At 41.3% G+C, this 13,596-nt stretch overlaps 1 protein-coding gene across 3 annotated transcripts in view; it reads right to left on the bottom strand.

Annotated features, from left to right (window-relative positions):
• LOC133609857 (multidrug and toxin extrusion protein 1-like) overlaps window positions 1–12,992 on the bottom strand; it is a 43,251-nt gene extending 30,259 nt beyond the window's left edge. For 2 of the 3 annotated variants that reach the window (XM_061965882.2, XM_061965884.2), the window contains exons 1-9: window positions 12,820–12,992; window positions 12,648–12,743; window positions 12,477–12,574; window positions 12,308–12,403; window positions 12,139–12,224; window positions 11,968–12,062; window positions 11,791–11,886; window positions 11,625–11,720; window positions 11,411–11,506 (exon numbers count right to left, since the gene is read on the bottom strand). The gene's annotated coding sequence lies outside the window, so the exon portion shown is untranslated. The remainder of the gene's footprint in view (window positions 1–11,410; window positions 11,507–11,624; window positions 11,721–11,790; window positions 11,887–11,967; window positions 12,063–12,138; window positions 12,225–12,307; window positions 12,404–12,476; window positions 12,575–12,647; window positions 12,744–12,819) is intronic. The other variant, XM_061965883.2, reaches the window with a different exon arrangement.
• Between the last annotated feature and the right edge of the window lie 604 nt (window positions 12,993–13,596).

Below are 13,596 nucleotides of genomic sequence, written 5' to 3'. Positions count from 1 at the left end.
TGCCCCTAAAGCTGACCAACACGCCGGATTGTAGTCAGCTGGAGGCGTGTCTTAATCAAAATTAAACAATGGATGTCCACTAACTTTTTGCAACTCAACGCCAAGAAAACAGGAAATGCTGATTATCGGTCCTGCTAAAAACCGACATTTATTTAATAATACCACCTTAACATTTGACAACCAAACAATTACACAAGGCGACTCGGTAAAGAATCTGGGTATTATCTTCCACCCAACTCTCTCGTTTGAATCACACATTAAGAGTGTTATTAAAAAGGCCTTCTTTCATCTCCGTAATATCGCTAAAATTCGTTCCATTTTGTCCACTAGCGACGCTGAGATCATTATTCATGCGTTCGTTACGTCTCGTCTCGATTACTGTAACGTATTATTTTCGGGTCTCCCTATGTCTAGCATTAAAAGATTACAGTTGGTACAAAATGCGGCTGCTAGACTTTTGACAAGAACAAGAAAGTTTGATCATATTACGCCTATACTGTATATACCTTATATACATACATACCTATATATATATAACTATACTGGCTCACTTGCACTGGCTTCCTGTGCACTTAAGATGTGACTTTAAGGTTTTACTACTTACGTATAAAATACTACACGGTCTAGCTCCAGCCTATCTTGCTGATTGTATTGTACCATATGTCCCGGCAAGAAATCTGCGTTCAAAGAACTCCGGCTTATTAGTGATTCCCAGAGCCCAAAAAAAGTATGCGGGCTATAGAGCGTTTTCTATTGGGGCTCCAGTACTATGGAATGCCCTCCCGGTAACAGTTAGAGATGCTACCTCAGTAGAAGCATTTAAGTCCCATCTTAAAAGTAATTTGTATACTCTAGCCTTTAAATAGACCCCCTTTTAGACCAGTTGATCTGCCGTTTCTTTTCTTTTCTGCTCTGCTCCCCTCTCCCTTGTGGAGGGGGAGGCACAGGTCCGGTGGCCATGGATGAAGTGCTGGCTGTCCAGAGTCGGGACCCGGGGTGGACCGCTCGCCTGTGCATCGGTTGGGAACATTTCTGCGCTGCTGACCCGTCTCCGCTCGGGATGGTTTCCTGCTGGCCCCACTATGGACTGGACTCTTAAATAAATAAATAAATGTCGGTGTCTAGCAAGACCGATAATCAGCATTTCCGTTTTCTTGGCATTGAGTTGCAAGAAGTTAGCGGACATCCATTGTTTAATTTCATTAAGACACGCCTCCAGCTGACTACAATCCGGCGTGTTGGTCAGCTTTAGGGGCATGTAGAGTTGGGTGTCATCAGCATAACAGTGAAAGGTAACACCGTATTTGCGTATGATGTCACCTAGCGGCAGCATGTACATACTAAAGAGTGCAGCAAGGGCCAAATGAAATTACACGGCGGGCCAAATCGCAGGCCAGATTTTGACACCCATGCTCTACAGTATATTGAATAACTTTAGTAGATTAGGACAATGCATATTAATCAACATATGAGCAAAAGCAACATGGTAAATATGCCAGAATTAGATACAAGAGGTTTTTTTTATTATACAAAGTCCAATTTATATCTGTTCTAAAAAGAATCCACTTTAGGAGATCTTGCCCCAAGTGGAGGAGTTCAAGTACCTTGGAGTCTTGTTCACAAGTGAGGGAAGAGTGGATGGTGAGATCGACAGGTGGATCGGTGTGGCGTCTTCAGTAATACGGACGCTGTATCGATCCGTTGTGGTGAAGAAGGAGCTGAGCCGGAAGGCAAAGCTCTCAATTTACCGGTTGATCTACGTTCCCAACCTCACCTATGGTCATGAGCTTTGGGTTATGACCGAAAGGACAAGATCACGGGTACAAGCGGCCCAAATGAGTTTACTCTGCCAGGTGACTGGGCTCTCCCTTAGAGATAGGGTGAGAAACTCTGTCATCCGGAGGGAGCTCAAAGTAAAGCCGCTGCTCCTCCACATGGAGAGGAACAAGATGAGGTGGTTCGGGCATCTGGTCAGGATGCCACCCGAACGCCTCCCTAGGGAGGTGTTTAGGGGCAGGTCCAACCGATAGGAGGCCACGGGGAAGACCCAGGACACGTTGGGAAGACTCTGTCTCCCGGCTGGCCTGGGAACGTCACCTGATCCCCCGGGAGGAGCTGGACGAAGTGGCTGGGGAGAGGGAAGTCTGGGCTTCCCTGCTTAGGCTGCTTCCCCCGCGACCCGACCTCGGATAAGCGGAAGAAAATAGATGGATGGATAAAAGTAAGATGCAGTCTCTGCAGTACCATTTCAAACGACTACTTTTTGATCAAATAAAAGCGAAACTTCTTTTGAATTATTTCTGTCATTTGTAATCAAATGGTATTTTTAAGCCGTATCGCCCAGTATGTACGATTCATGCTGATATCGTCTCTGATCAAAATCTGTATTTAGGCTGCAATATTGGCATCGTATTAGAAGTGAAAAAGTTTATAGTTAAACACTTCTTCACCCCTTGGATACGTTTTAATTCATTTTCACAAGTTTTGGTGTTGTCTTGGCCAGAATTATTGGAACTTTCTTCAGGGTTCTGATTGGCTAAAAGGTCCTTACAGCAGTGATCACCCTTTTCAGTTTGGCAGCTTCACGGACATCTCAAGAACATAAAGTGACGAGTGTTTATAATAACCTGTGCATGAGTAATTCCTCAGTTAATTAAATGTGACTCAGTATTTATTTGGGTGTGCTTGACATTCCCAGCACACACAAGCTGAGCTGATGTTTTGGGAGGAAGTAAACACCAGTTGAATGAACTCCCGTTCCAATTCTGCTGTCACTGCCTTAAATCTAGGGCCTCTTTTCATAGAAGAACCAATGAGCTAGTGATGTGTTGATAAGTATCGGCCGATTTTCAAGAAAAAGCATGTGATCGCCTTTGCTGATTATTGCATTTCAACACAGATAACAAATGCTGATCCCCTCTGGCGATGAATGTATTTATTTTTTGTACCCCCGGCTAACAAGCGGCTAGCAGCCAATTGTGTGTCTCCATACACGTGTGAAGCAGTGACGTGCAGTCACTTGAGGCGGGGCCTCACCTGCCATCATGGAAAGAAAAAAAATGTAAAAAGAAGGAAAAAAAATTAAATTGTTATATGTGTCCAGTGATTATACTATAAAGTTATTTTCCATTTAACTTCACCAGTTTTAGATTATTTGTATTCAAAATCGCTGAATTTTCACATTTGCCGTTCAAATACTGAGAAGAGACGGTGCGGTGAACAGCAGCCAGTTGAGGCACGTCACTCAGTGCCTCAACATGGATTCCGGACTCGGCTAACTGCTGGCCTGCTGTGCAGTGAGACTGTATTGCTATATGAATTATATTATACATTTCCATAGTTTAGTTAGCTGAGGTATATAATGTACAGTGTATTTTGTCAACAACTGTATGTGTGTAACGTATTTCTTGTGCTGAGCGATCATAAAACGGCTGCAAAAGACGCACTGGCTGAGGCTCTAGTAATCCCGCCTCCTGCACCCCCGCCGTAGAATTGTTATATCAACTAAAGCCCACACTTAACTTTCCACGTGCAAGATTGAATCTATTTAAAAAAGTTATTTCATAAGAAGCCAAAAAGAGCAAAAACAATAATGTTCGTGTTGGAGGAGTTGTGAATGACTGCAGGGCCACAACATTAGGTACACCTGCAGACTGCAGGTGCATCTAATTCACGACTCCTCCAACACAAACATTATTGTTTTTGCACTTTTTGGCTTCTTATTAAATAACTTTTGTAACCTTTTTTCATGGGCTTTCCTCTTTGTGATGTTAAGTTCCTGTTATGCGCTGTTATACAGTATATGGCTTGAGCTCTTATTTTGAAGGTGCTAAGAGCGGAAGTGATGACACGTTGCGGAGGTTTTTGAAAGAAGGTAAATAAAGTGGTCCTCGTGTAAACTGGAGCCTCCGTGTTTGTTATTTTGTAGTTTCATACAGTATAGGCGACATTTATAAACCCTCGGTTACACTTTTTTAAATAGATTCAATCTTGCACGTGGAAAGTTTAAGTGAGGGCTTTAGTTGCGGCGCATGGACTTAATTTATAAGTAAAGGTAAGACCATAATAACGTTTTTTTTATTAAATGTGCTTTTTTGTGTGCTACAGTTTGTATGTGTAAAGTTAAAGTTAAGTTAAATTACCAATGATTGTCACACACACACTAGGTGTAATGAAATTTGTCCTCTGCATTTGACCCATCCCCTTGTTCACCCCCTGGGATGTGAGGGGAGCAGTGGGCAGCAGCGGCGCCGCGCCCGGGAATCATTTTTGGTGATTTAACCCCCAATTTCAACCCTTGATACTGAGTGCCAAGCAGGGAACAATGCTGGTATGAGCTTTTAAACATAACCCGTTAACTGCTGCCAATCAAATGGTGAATAAGATACTCTTCAGGGTTCATATGTTTGTAAATCTGACTGTGATGAAGTCAGTGCCTCACCAGCCATCAACCTCACCGCACGTCACTGGTGTGAAGCTCCTCCCCTAAGTTAACAACACTCACTTCCATTACAGCAAATAAAATACATTTCTTACTATATTCAGTATCATTATCAGGTACTGGAGGAGGAGGTGCAGAGTGTTATGTATATATACATATATTTATACAAATATGTATATATATACGTATATATACATGTGTGTATACAGGTAAAAGCCAGTAAATTAGAATATTTTGAAAAACTTGATTTATTTCAGTAATTGCATTCAAAAGGTGTAACTTGTACATTATATTTATTCATTGCACACAGACTGATGCATTCAAATGTTTATTTCATTTAATTTTGATGATTTGAAGTGGCAACAAATGAAAATCCAAAATTCCGTGTGTCACAAAATTAGAATATTACTTAAGGCTAATACAAAAAAGGGATTTTTAGAAATGTTGGCCAACTGAAAAGTATGAAAATGAAAAATATGAGCATGTACAATACTCAATACTTGGTTGGAGCTCCTTTTGCCTCAATTACTGCGTTAATGCGGCGTGGCATGGAGTCGATGAGTTTCTGGCACTGCTCAGGTGTTATGAGAGCCCAGGTTGCTCTGATAGTGGCCTTCAACTCTTCTGCGTTTTTGGGTCTGGCATTCTGCATCTTCCTTTTCACAATAACCCACAGATTTTCTATGGGGCTAAGGTCAGGGGAGTTGGCGGGCCAATTTAGAACAGAAATACCATGGTCCGTAAACCAGGCACGGGTAGATTTTGCGCTGTGTGCAGGCGCCAAGTCCTGTTGGAACTTGAAATCTCCATCTCCATAGAGCAGGTCAGCAGCAGGAAGCATGAAGTGCTCTAAAACTTGCTGGTAGACGGCTGCGTTGACCCTGGATCTCAGGAAACAGAGTGGACCGACACCAGCAGATGACATGGCACCCCAAACCATCACTGATGGTGGAAACTTTACACTAGACTTCAGGCAACGTGGATCCTGTGCCTCTCCTGTCTTCCTCCAGACTCTGGGACCTCGATTTCCAAAGGAAATGCAAAATTTGCATGGTTGGGTGATGGTTTGGGGTGCCATGTCATCTGCTGGTGTCGGTCCACTCTGTTTCCTGAGATCCAGGGTCAACGCAGCCGTCTACCAGCAAGTTTTAGAGCACTTCATGCTTCCTGCTGCTGACCTGCTCTATGGAGATGGAGATTTCAAGTTCCAACAGGACTTGGCGCCTGCACACAGCGCAAAATCTACCCGTGCCTGGTTTACGGACCATGGTATTTCTGTTCTAAATTGGCCCGCCAACTCCCCTGACCTTAGCCCCATAGAAAATCTGTGGGGTATTGTGAAAAGGAAGATGCAGAATGCCAGACCCAAAAACGCAGAAGAGTTGAAGGCCACTATCAGAGCAACCTGGGCTCTCATAACACCTGAGCAGTGCCAGAAACTCATCGACTCCATGCCACGCCGCATTAACGCAGTAATTGAGGCAAAAGGAGCTCCAACCAAGTATTGAGTATTGTACATGCTCATATTTTTCATTTTCATACTTTTCAGTTGGCCAACATTTCTAAAAATCCCTTTTTTGTATTAGCCTTAAGTAATATTCTAATTTTGTGACACACGGAATTTTGGATTTTCATTTGTTGCCACTTCAAATCATCAAAATTAAATGAAATAAACATTTGAATGCATCAGTCTGTGTGCAATGAATACATATAATGTACAAGTTACACCTTTTGAATGCAATTACTGAAATAAATCAAGTTTTTCAAAATATTCTAATTTACTGGCTTTTACCTGTATATACATATACATATATATACACATTTACATATGTATACATATAAAGTTAAAGTTAAAGTACCTATAATTGTCACACACACACACGAGGTGTGGCGAAATTATTCTCTGCATTTGACCCATCACCCTTGATCACCCCCTGGGAGGTGAGGGGAGCAGTGAGCAGCAGCGGTGGCTGCGCCCGGGAATCATTTTTGGTGATTTAACCCCCAATTCCAACCCTTGATGCTGAGTGCCTAGCAGGGAGGTAATGGGTCCCATTTTTATAGTCTTACTCGGCCAGGGTTTGAACTCACAACCTACCGATCTCAGGACGGACACTCCAACCACATAGATATAGATATATACATACACATATACATACATATATAAGTATATATGCATAGGGATGATGTTTGATAAGAAATTATCGAGTTCGAGCCTATTATCGAAAGATTCCTTATCGATTCTCTTATGGAGTCCAGATAGGTTGTAGTATATGGAAAAAAAAAAACGTAATATTTGGTTTAACAAATCACTTCACATTCTCTACTGCTCGCTACTATAGTATTACCACATCTGAGTTATGGTGCAGAAATGTGGGGAAATAACTACAAATGTGCGCTACATTCGTTAACCGTGTTACAAAAAAGATCAATTAGACTGATACATAATGTTGGATATAGAGAACATACAAACACTTTAGTTATTGAGTCAAAAATATTAAAGTTCGATGATTTGGTAAAATTGCAAACAGCTAAAATGATGTGGAATTAAATGATGGAATGGATGAAGTAAAGAAGTTAAACATTGTACTGATATGATCCACTTTAAAGGGGAACATTATCACAATTTCAGAATGGTCAAAACCATTAAAAATCAGTTCCCAGTGGCTTAGTATATTTTTCGAAGTTTTTTTCAAAATTTTACCCATCACGCAATATCCCTAAAAAAAGCTTCAAAGTGCCTGATTTTAACCATCGTTATAAACACCCGTCCATTTTCCTGTGACGTCACATAGTGAAGCCAACACAAACAAACATGGCGGAAAGAACAGCAAGCTATAGCGACATTAGCTCGGATTCAGACTCGGATTTCAGCGGCTTAAGCGATTCAACAGATTACGAATGTATTGAAACGGATGGTTGTAGTGTGGAGGCAGGTAGCGAAAACGAAATTGAAGAAGAAACTGAAGCTATTGAGCCATATCGGTTTGAACCGTATGCAAGCGAAACCGACGAAAACGACACGACAGCCAGCGACACGGGAGAAAGCGAGGACGAATTCGGCGATCACCTTCTAACTAACGATTGGTATGTGTTTGTTTGGCATTAAAGGAAACTAACAACTATGAACTAGATTTACAGCATATGAAATACATTTGGCAACAACATGCACTTTGAGAGTGCAGACAGCCCAATTTTCATCAATTAATATATTCTGTAGACATACCCTCATCCGCGCTCTTGTCCTGAAAGCTGATCTGTCCAGTTTTGGAGTTGATGTCAGCAGGCCAGGGAAGCTAGGGTCGATATTCTTCTCTTGATCATCTTCGGTGGCATAAGGGACGGTGTGAGCCAAGACATCCAGGGGGTTTAGCTCGCTCGTCTGCGGGAACAAACTGCCGCCATTGCTTGCCGTGCTACCGAGGGCCTTTGTCCCTGAATTGATCACACACTCCGGCAGATTCAATGGGGGTCTGGCGGCAGATTTCTTTGACTTTATCGTTGGAAATGCATCTGCTTTGAGTGTCGCAGGATATCCACACATTCTTGCCATCTCTGTCGTAGCATAGCTTTCGTCGGTAAAGTGTGCGGAACAAACGTCCAATTTCTTGCCACTTTCGCATCTTTGGGCCACTGGTGCAACTTGAATCCGTCCCTGTTCGTGTTGTTACACCCTCCGACAACACACCGACGAGGCATGATGTCTCCAAGGTACGGAAAACAGTCGAAAAAACGGAAAATAACAGAGCTGATTTGACTTGGTGTTTGAGAAAATGTCAGAATGCTTCTCGATGTGACGCCACGTTGTGACGTCATCGCTCCAAGAGCGAATATTAGAAAGGCGTTTAATTCGCCAAAATTCACCCATTTAGAGTTCAGAAATCGATTAAAAAAATACATGGTCTTTTTTCTGCAACATCAAGGTATATATTGACGCTTACATAGGTCTGGTGATAATGTTCCCCTTTAAGAGGTTGTTCAAATGAATAGTGCTTACAAAGTACAAAGAAGAAGAATTATGAGAAATACTTTCAACCTTATTGAAAATAAGATATTCTTCGCACCTGTTGCTCATCAGAGACTCTATTCAAGCCTGCCTTTTCCGGTCACTCGTCATGGCTTCATTGTTTGCATTTGCAACAGTTATGTTGGCATTCTGGTTTTCGAGCTCATGATTCCTGTGCTAAGTTACTTTAGCTTCTAGTATTCCTGTGCTAAGTAAGTTTTTGCTTTAGCTTCTCGTGCGAACGGCACGCTTTCCTTTTGGTTCGTTCCTGTCTGTTGTAATGTGTATGATTTATGAGAAATAAATCATCTCTTACCTGCACGCTTTCGTCCACAGCCGTCAGTTTTGCGTCCCGGGAGAACGAACCGCTGCACGCTGCACCCCACCGTGACATATGACTGAGCAACGTGACGGCATTTCTTGTCGGGACGGGATTCGTTCCCAGGGATTCGAATAAAGAACCAACTCTTTTTCTTTACTATAGTGGTCTCGATAACGGGTACCGGTTCTCAAAAAGGGATTCGAGTCCGAGGACTCGGTTCTTTTCTTATCGAACAACCGGGAAAACCGGGTTCGCGCATCATCCCTATATATGCATATACATACATATATATGTATGAATATTTGCACATACATATACATGTATATATACATGTACATACATATATATGTATATATACATGTACATATATATATGTATATATACACATGTACATACATATATATATACATATGTACATATATATGTATATACATATATATAAACACACATATATATATACATACATATATACATATGCGCAGTGGAAGAATGGCCGTACGCGACCCGAGGGTCTCTGGTTCAATCCCCACCTAGTACCAACCTCGTCATGTCCGTTGTGTCCTGAGCAAGACACTTCACCCTTGCTCCTGATGGGTGCTGGTTAGCGCCTTGCATGGCAGCTCCCTCCATCAGTGTGTGAATGTGTGTGTGAATGGGTAAATGTGGAAGTAGTGTCAAAGCGCTTTGAGTACCTTGAAGGTAGAAAAGCGCTATACAAGTACAACCCATTTATCATTTATTTATCTATATATAAACACATACCGTATTTTCCGCACTATAAGGCGCACCGGATTATTAGCCGCACCTTCTATGAATTACATATTTCATAATTTTGTCCACCAATAAGCCGCCCCGGACTATAAGCCGCGCCTACGCTGCGCTAAAGGGAATGTCAAAAAAACAGTCGGATAGGTCAGTCAAACTTTAATAATATATTAAAAACCAGCGTTCTAACAACTCTGTTCACTCCCAAAATGTACGCAAATGTGCAATCACAAACATAGTAAAATTCAAAATAGTGCAGCGCAATAGCAACATAATGTTGCTCGAACGTTAATGTCACAACACACAAAATAAACATAGCGCTTACTTTCTGAAGTTATTCTTCATTCGTAAATCCTTCGTCTTCGGTGTCCGAAGTGAAAAGTTGGGCAAATTTACGATCCACTGGCAGATGTTGGCGTCGTCTGGCGCTGCCTCCTCGTCTTAGTGAAGGTGTGTTCGCCTTCTGTCTTCCATTGTTCCCACGCAGTTAGCAGTCTAGCTTCGAATGCCCTGTTGACACCAATATCTAGCGGCTGGAGGTCTTTTGTCAATCCACCCGGAATGACGGCGAGTATTGAATTAAGCGCGTCAGCGTGTCTCTCAATGTGCTGTTATGAGCTAGCAAATATAACAACTACACTACCCAGCATGCAACGATAGTTACGAGCATGCGCGGTAGCCCTGAGAAGTTCCCACGCAGTTAGCAGTCTAGCTTCGAATGCCCTGTTGACACCAATATCTAGCGGCTGGAGGTCTTTTGTCAATCCACCCGGAATGACGGCGAGTATTGAATTAAGCGTGTCAGCGTGTCTCTCAATGTGCTGTTATGAGCTAGCAAATATAACAACTACACTACCCAGCATGCAACGATAGTTACGAGCATGCGCGGTAGCCCTGAGAAGTTCCCACGCAGTTAGCAGTCTAGCTTCGAATGCCCTGTTGACACTAATATCTAGCGGCTGGAGGTCTTTTGTCAATCCACCCGGAATGACGGCGAGTATTGAATTAAGCGTGTCAGCGTGTCTCTCAATGTGCTGTTATGAGCTAGCAAATATAACAACTACACTACCCAGCATGCAACGATAGTTACGAGCATGCGCAGTAGCCCTGAGAAGCGATGTTGTATGCTGGGAGTTCGAATGTGGTTATGAGCACGCTGTGAGAAAACGTTGAGAACTCAGTTAACACGCCTCGTCTGCATTATTTATAATTAGACAGACAACACACTTAATAGGAGCCATTTGGGGTCTTTACATAAACACACAAATGGAAATGAAACGTCACATATCCCAGCATGCACCGCGCGCTTCTTCTACGGGGAAAAAAGATGGCGGCTGTTTACCGTAGTTGCGAGACCTAAACTTTATGAAAATGAATCGTAATAAAGCGCACCGGGTTATAAGGCGCACTGTTAGCTTTTGAGAAAATTTTTGGTTTTTAGGTGCGCCTTATAGTGCGGAAAATACGGTATATATATATATACATACATACATACATATATACACACACACATATATACATAGATGTATATAAACACATATATATACATACATACATACATACATACATATATATACACACACACATATATACATATATATTTACACATATACATATATATATATATATATTCACACACACACATTCATACACAAATATATACATATGTATATATAAGTATAAATCCACCAATATATCTAAAAATTAAAATAACTAATAAAATGTAGGAGAGGCAAAGTGCTAAAAACACAATTAACCTTGTTTATGAATGAAAGAAAACAGTCAGAATAGCAGCAATGAAAACAAACAAATCATAAAATCTAACTTCCTTTTTCCGAAATGTTCTCGCTAAAATGTCGTAAGGGGGGACACTTACCCAAAAACTTTAAAAATTGTCTTGCTTCAACAGCACGATACTGGTCCTGTAGTTGTGGGCGACGTCTCAAAACCTCATCAGGAGTCCCGACAAAACCTACAAATGGCAGAAAATTGATATTTAAAAAAAAAAAAAGATTTTGCTAAAATGTCAGAAAATGTATATTTTTCCAAAAAAACACATTTTGTAAAATGTCGTAAGGGGGGACCCTTACCCAAAAACTAAAAAAACGCTCCTGCTTCAATGGCAAAATACTGGTCCTGTAGTTGTAGGAGACGTCTCAAAACCTCATCAGGAGTCCCGACAAAACCTGTAAATGGCAGAAAATTACTATTTTTCCGAAATGTTCTCGCTAAAATGTCGTAAGGGGTGACACTTACCCAAAAATGTTAAAAACTGTCTTGCTTCAACAGCACGATACTGGTCCTGGAGTTGTGGGCGACGTCTCAAAACTTAATCCGGAGTCCCCACAAAACCTACAAATAGCAGAAAATTAATATTTAAAAGAAAATGAAAAAATTCCCTAAAATGTCGTAACCTTTGGGGGTGACACTTACCCAAAGATTTTTAAACGGTCTTGCTTCAACAGCACAATACTGGTCCTGTAGTTGTAGGAGACGTCTCAAAACCTCATCAGGTGTCCCGACAAAACCTGCAAATGGCAGAAAATTATTACTTAAATTTTTTTTTTTTAAATTCACTAAAATCTCATATGGGGGGACACTTACCCAAAAAATTCACAAAAAACTGTCTTGCTTCAACAGCACAATACTGGTCCTGTCGTTGTAGGAGACGTCTCAAAACTTCATCAGGACTACCGACAAAACCCGAAAATGGCAGAAAATGTATATTTTTCCACAATGTTCTAGCTAAAATGTCGTAAGGGGTGACACTTACCCAAAAATGTAAAAAACTGTCCGGCTTCAACGGCAAAACACTGGTCCTGTAGTTGTAGGAGATGTCTCAAAACCTCACCAGGAGTCCCGACAATACCTACAAATGGCAAAAAATTAATATTTAAAAAAAAATAATAATTCGCTAAAATGTCGTAAGGAGGGACACTTACCCCAAAATTAAAAAAAAAATGTCTTGCTTCAACAGCACAGTACTGGTCCTGTAGTTGTAGGAGATGTCTCAAAACCTCACCAGGAGTCCCGACAATACCTACAAATGGCAAAAAATTAATATTTTTCAAAAAAAAAAAATTCGCTAAAATGTCGTAAGGAGGGACACTTACCCCAAAATTTAAAAAAAACTGTTGCTTCAACAGCACAATACTGGTCCTGTAGTTGTAGGAGATGTCTCAAAACTTCATGAGGAGTCCCGACCAAACCTGCAAATAGCAGAAAATTAATTATTTTCAATAAAACATTTTTTTTTGCTAAAATGTCATATGAGGGTACACTTACCCAAAAAATTACAAACAACTGTCTTGCTTCAACGGCTCAATACTGGTCCTGGAGTTGTGGGCGATGTCTCAAAACCTCATCAGGTGTCCCGACCAAACCCGAAAATGGCAGAAAATAATTATTTTTTAAAAACTTTTATTCGCTAAAATGTCGTAAGGGGGGTGGACACATAACCAAACATTTAAAAGACGGTCTCGCTTCAACAGCACAATACTGGTCCTGTTGTTGTACGAGACGTCCCAAAACCTCATCAGGAGTCCGGACAAAACCCAAAAATGGCAGAAAATGTATATTTTTCCAAAATGTTCTCGCTAAAATGTCGTAAGGGGTGTCACTTACCCAAAAATGTTAAAAACTGTCTTGCTTCAACAGCACGATAATGGTCCTGTAGTTGTTGGCGACGTCTCAAAACCTCATCAGGAGTCCCAACAAAACCCGAAAATGGCAGAGAATTAAGGGGGGCACCATTACCCAAAAATAAAAAAAACAGTCCTGCTTCAACGGCAAAATACTGGTAGGAGACGTCTCAAAACTTCATCAGGAGTCCTGACAAAATGGCAGAAAATATATATTTTTCCAAAACTTTTTTTTTTGCAAAAATTTCAAAGAAATCTCCCCAAAAACTGTATTGCTATGTACTAGCACTGGACATGTTTTTGCGAGTGACCCACTTCCGCCCGGAAAAAGCCGAGTGATGACGTCACGACTATTGTCCACAAATGTTATTGCCGGCGACGAATGTTATTGTCGACTAATCCTTGCAGCCCGAGTGCTGAC

This window comes from Nerophis lumbriciformis, linkage group LG07 (genome assembly GCF_033978685.3).
Source record: "Nerophis lumbriciformis linkage group LG07, RoL_Nlum_v2.1, whole genome shotgun sequence".
NCBI lineage: Eukaryota > Metazoa > Chordata > Actinopteri > Syngnathiformes > Syngnathidae > Nerophis > Nerophis lumbriciformis.
Note: the sequence above shows the minus strand (reverse complement) of the source record. Positions and strands in the feature narration are given on the sequence as shown.